Source organism: Centrocercus urophasianus, unplaced genomic scaffold, assembly GCF_019232065.1.
Source record: "Centrocercus urophasianus isolate 14NV4802_14NV808 unplaced genomic scaffold, USGS_Curo_1.0 seq_9, whole genome shotgun sequence".
Classification (NCBI taxonomy): Eukaryota; Metazoa; Chordata; class Aves; order Galliformes; family Phasianidae; genus Centrocercus; species Centrocercus urophasianus.
This window is the reverse complement of record NW_024885532.1, coordinates 36,584,656-36,590,655: the sequence shown is the minus strand read 5'-3', so window position 1 is coordinate 36,590,655 and position 6,000 is coordinate 36,584,656.

Here is a 6,000-nt window from a genome sequence, read left to right as displayed (position 1 = left end):
TCTTGAGACTAAACCAGGTTACTTTGTATGAGAAGTCTCCTACTTTTATGCTAAAGGTGATGAATAGAATATCCTAACAATCACCATATGTGCACAGGTGAAGGCAGCTTTTGGAAAAGCACTGGTTATAGTTAAGACAACAGTTCAAATCTGTGATAATCACACCAATACAAAAATACCAAGCATTTAGATCTAAGCATTGACATATGTCTTCAATCAGGTCAATCAGGTGCATGACATGAGTTCACTGCCATTTTTGACAAGCTAGCACAAGAAAGGTTCAACTTCTTGTTGATTATCTGAAAAGACAGCTAGATATTTGATCCAGACAAACTCCCGACTACAAGATTGCACTAAATTTTATTTACGGTTAATTTTGATGGATGTTGTCTCTTTGGTTCTCTTGGAGTTTCTGGGCTGAGAGGCATTGCTATGCCTTATAGAAAAGAAACTTCTGGTATCACAGTGTGGCATTGGCTAAAGGGCAGAAAAACTGGCATAATTTTTACAGCTTGAAAATACCTGGAAAAGTACCAGAGGCATTATCTATAGATCTGCGCATTTTTTTTGGATTTAATGAAAATATTTGAGACAGTGAGCCAGCCTGGACTTTGAAATATGATGGTAAAATTCCTCTAGCCAAGAAATTTTGGTTAGTCTTGAGACAGAAATCTAGTGGTATATATAGAACAGTCCATTCCAGCGTAATAATGAGCCAACAGTGATTAAAATAAAAAATGTTTATTATGTAAATATAAGGAAATTACTGAGCATTACTTTCTTGCATTAAATTAAAGTTGGAGAAGGTTAAATATCCTTTCTATATTTTCTTGTTTATCAACACAATTGTTTTATGTCTACGTAAGCTCTTATACAACACTGTCAATGTCTTTTGAAATTTCAGCTTAGCAAATAGCTTTGATTATATCAGTCAGGCATTTTAGGATGCCCTATAAACCACAGTCAACTTTGAAATCATCATTTTATTGCCTTTATTCCAGTCACTACCAGTAAATATTGTATTTCTCCAGAAATACCTAGAAATTCCAAGACCTACTTGGAATATATCTAGATTATATGGTCAGGAATCAATTGTGTAAGCTTCATACATGTTAATTGGATAGCATACTTTCAAACATTCCCTCCAGCATAAATATTGGCAAGATCTAACCAGTTTATTATGTAATCAAAGTTGAATTTGCAAGCAAATATTTGCATTATGTTTATTTGTATCATATTGCTAAATATCTTAAGATACCTCTGCAGTCTTACCAAGGTAAAGACTGGGTTTTGAGACGTGGAATAAGTTTACTTAGATAAGTGTGAGAATCACAAAAATTTTCCTACAAAATTTGCATTGCTACCCAGAATGGGTTGTGACACTAGTCTTCCTTTGCCTTCTTTTGTCAGAATATTCATTGCTATATTTTAAAAGATATTAGATCAAAGGAGCTTGCTCATACATTGAACATAATATAAACAGTCCCTTTGGTGCCTGGAAGCTCCATCTTAGACAACCGACCTTCCTCTTGCAAGGCTCTGTTTCAGCGTGCAGGAGCTGCTTGTTTTTTTCTACTTCATCAGAAGCACAAGAGGCAATTCATCTCACCTAGCTGTAGACATCCCTACTACTAAAAGCTATAGCTGAGCTGGTCTCTCTAGCATGTCCATAATGTTTGAGGGAAATGGTAGTCTGTGGTACACATCTGTTGGTCCATTCTGGACAGGATATAAAACCCATCCTAGAAATACCAGAAGTGCTAATGTCCTCACTTTTTAGAAGAAAATCTAAAATCACTACATATTTGCTTTGAAGATATTGACATCACTTAGAGGACTTACTGGTTCCCCTATTTATATTGTGGAGAATCTGTCCTACTGCTTAAGCACTACTCAGCAGGAATGCCAGGAGACAAGCAAGCCTTCTGCACAGACTCTGAGGTTGGTATTTCAAAGTGATACAAGGGTCAGGTTTGATTGACAAAGAAGGCTATAAGAAAGATTCAGATTGGGAGAGTGGTTAAGGAAAAGATGCAAATGCCATTTTTAGCTGCCTGTATGAGAAAACTGGCAGCTACTCATATTTACCTTGGCTTTGGACATTCTTCAGTATCCCAAAATAAGGACAACTATATTTTTTTCAGAGTGCTCTGAGTTTCAGTTTCTTTATCTGAAATGTCTAATTAGAATTTAGCTAAAAGCAGCCTGACTTCTTGCAATATGCCAAACAAATAAATGTCCTTTACAATTCAATGGGACTTGTTAACCAGTCTCTAACAGTGAGGCAAAGGGAAGGTTTAGGAACACTGAAACACTGAAGAGAAGATTTGGGCACTGAAAATCTGTAGCATTTTTAAACTAATATCAGAAGGGAGATATTAGATAACTGTAATCAGAACCGGTGCTGAAATCCAGGATTTTCAACTGGCTAAGGAACCTTACAGTCCTTTCCACTATAGAAACTATTATGCAGCTACTCTAGTGTGTACGTATCTAAGAGCAAAACCAAAAATCTGCAAGAGTCGTACACATAGGGCTGCAAGGAAACTGTGCCTATAGTGTCCTACTGTAGCATACTTTCATAAACAAAATCTAATAAATAATAAAAATAATCTGAAATTTTGTAAAAATTATTTAAAAGATTCCCTCAGGTAATGCAAAACCTCCCCCCAAAATCCAAATTATTTACATCTGTCTTTCACCTGCATTTTGCAGACCTGATTTCTTGCACAGAGCAGGTCTAGAATAGAGGTGAAACTGAACAGTTTACGAGTATCTCAATAAATCCTTTATAAGCATTGCTGTAATAAAGGCTGAATCATAAGTATGCACTTTATGAGCTTTTTTATGAGCTTATATGAAAATTTTTGAATCCCATCTGACCAAGTGTCCTATTCACAATGCGCACGATGTGTTTCAACATGCCCTGAGGGAGGTGTCTATTTGTGGTTCATTAATAAGAGCTGTTTTCCAAAGAGCTGTCTGTTATATAATTATAAAGAACACTAAAAAATGACCTCCCAATTTCCATGATGAGGCTGTTCAGTGTCTTCTGATGGCATGAAAATGGATGAAAACATCTGCACAGCCCTAACTTCTTGTCTAATGAGATAGCTCTTACATGTTTGCTCTTGCTTAAGCCATGCAAGCAAATTTTTAAATTGCATTATATCATGTGTTGGGTGTAGGGATGAAACAGAAATTATACTAGATACTTGTCTGTCTATCTGCAGGCAAGTAACAGTGCTCCCTCTCGTGTAGCTGTGTGTGACACAGTGTGGGAACGTCAGGATGCAACTGTGGCTGTGACATGTCAATAAGGGGAATAATACGTTACAGGAACAGTGGCTGAAAGATGAAAGGCTTTCTTTTGACGTTGGCATCACATTTGAGCAAAGAAGGTGCTGCAGTGTGGTCCTTCCATCTCAGCCATCTGTGTGACAGAGCCGGGTGCTGGTTTCCTTTGCCTATGTGAAACAGCAATGCTATTATCCAATGTGCCTGGGAAACAGTTGTTTTGCTTGCAGTGGGCTTTGAGCTGCTGGAATTAAAGCTGCCCAGTAAAAACAAAACATTATGATGGCTCTAAAGTTGAATGGTATACCAAAACACGGAAAGGAAAGTGACTTGCTGGAGTATTTCAAGTGCCCCCAAAAGTGTTTTTGTTTTGTTTTTTTTTTTTGGTGATTTTTACAGGAGATTTTTGTAGTACTTTAAAGTTTCTTGCATTGGGTCAAGGAATAGTGGGGTGAATAGATCTTGTGCTATTTCTGTTGGTAGCCGAATTACCACTAAAGGAGAAACTCTCTTTTCCTTTTTGTCTTTTTCCTACAGTCTCTTACTGTAGTCCTTGATAATGAAAAATCAACATGAATACCACCATACTGTATTTTCTCTTTCAATTTTTCAAAAGAAGTACTTGATGTTATCCTCTTCAGATCACCTTATATCATGTGTAACACTGTTCTATTGTAGAAGTCATTAAAGAGTAGCATTCCAAGCTATGTTCGAAGTCATTACTACAGGAGTAGAAAAAGAGGCATTTTTCAGGCTTTTTATTAAATCTTCATGTATAAATTAATCTATAAGTGTTTAATATATGATTAATTGATATTTCAATAAATAATGAATTCCTATAGCCTTCATCAAGTAAATAGGTTGCCAATTATCATGGCTTATTACTTGCTTCTAATGTATTTATATCCGTCTGGAAAAAGCACAGCTTATATCTGTAGTAGCTGACATCTATTAATCATTTCAAATCATTTATAAATGTAATACTTGAAAGATATGTCTTTTTAAGCACATGAAAAATAGAGATGTCAGGTTTCTTAAAAAGGAGGAACGCTTTAGATCTTGGTTGTGTTCAGTATGATCAGTGTCTACTTCGATTTTTTTGCCTCTCCCAACTGATGATGTGATCTTCCTCTGGCAGCTTTCCTTTGACGGTGTCAACACTTGCTGTTGCTTGTTCATGTGTAAATACTACTTAATAAGTCTCCACATTCATATACTGTCATGCCATGGTAGTAAAATAAACCACCATCCTTTTCAGGTATAGGTAGCATCAGATTTGAGCTTTTCTTTCAACAGGAAGGTAAAATAAAATGCTGAATAATACTGCTGCTGTGTTTTTTTCAGCACAGTGAGCTGAGTTGATGTGGAATTAACTTAAGACAGGAAAAAAACAATCCCACTGATTCCACCTCATGTGAATTACAGGCCTCAGAAAAGCTTTTCATGTGTAGAGACTTGATTCAAGAGCTCTCAGACAAAGGGTAAAAAGAGAGGGAAAAAATATGTTGGTTTTCTGTGTTGCTTTTTTTGTTTGTTTGTTTGTTTGTTTTCGTGTGAGCAGCACAGAATCTCAGTGAATCAGTCTGCACAGACTTTAGTTCCTGGAGTCTGGAAACCATGATTCACCTCTATTGTGTAGCAAGCGCTCTGGCGAGGTAGATCTTGAAGTCCTACCAGATTTGTTCACAGAAACTAAACAATAAAGGGGAAATGATTGCAGAATGTTAAATATTTCCTACTTAAATTTCCTTCCAGGAGTAAAGGTCAGCACTACACCCTTCTGACTAAAACAGAAGTCAGAAAGATGGGATTGACACTGGTTCATAAGGAAAGTCTGCCTAAAGGAAGTAAAAGGATAGGGAAAGTTCTACTTAATAAGGATTATTGCATGTTTATAACTCTTCCTTTCAGTGTAAATTTTAGTGACACACATGTTTTGATATGAGTCAAAAGTGCCCTGAAATCAATATTATCTGACCTGGTGGTAGGCTCAGACAGACTTGCATTGCCAGTTTTCTGATACTAAGAATGTCACAATATTGTACATAGGTTTGTGCCATTCTCCACAAACTAACTGTGGGCTGTGATTAAGCTGGATTTAACTCAGATATAATGTGTTAACATACAGCTGTGATTTAACTCTGAAGACTCTGAGAGGGGATGGGTAGCAATGAAATTGCTTCTGGTATTTTTGATGTAGGTGGACAACGTTGCAGCTACTAAGTCCTCTCTGACAGAGCCAGGTGTGGGTGCAAGATGCAGCCCATGGAGGGAGAATCAAATTCAGTTCATGATTTCCTCAGGGCCCCAGTGCATGGACAAAGTGCTCACATCTCCAGCTTCAAGACATGTAAAAGCACAAAGGTACAAAGTTTGAGATCTACGAGGGAACAGCGCTTAGTATTCTGCAGTGATCAGAGGGAGGATCACAAAGCAATTAAATTACATCAAATTCTAAATTCAGATATGTCTAAAAATAAATGATATGACTCTCAGCAAATGTATTAAAAAAAAAAACAAAAACAAAGGGACTCTTTCTAGTGAAAAGTACAAAGAGCTATAAGATGTATTGCTGTTTTTTACTGTAAGAAGGAAGAAAAGCAGAAAGAAGTTTTTCCCAACTACCTGCAACAAGGACAGGAGAAGGTGTGTAACAAAGGGTATTATTTATATACTGCCAGCAGAAAGGACTGGTGGTAGCCT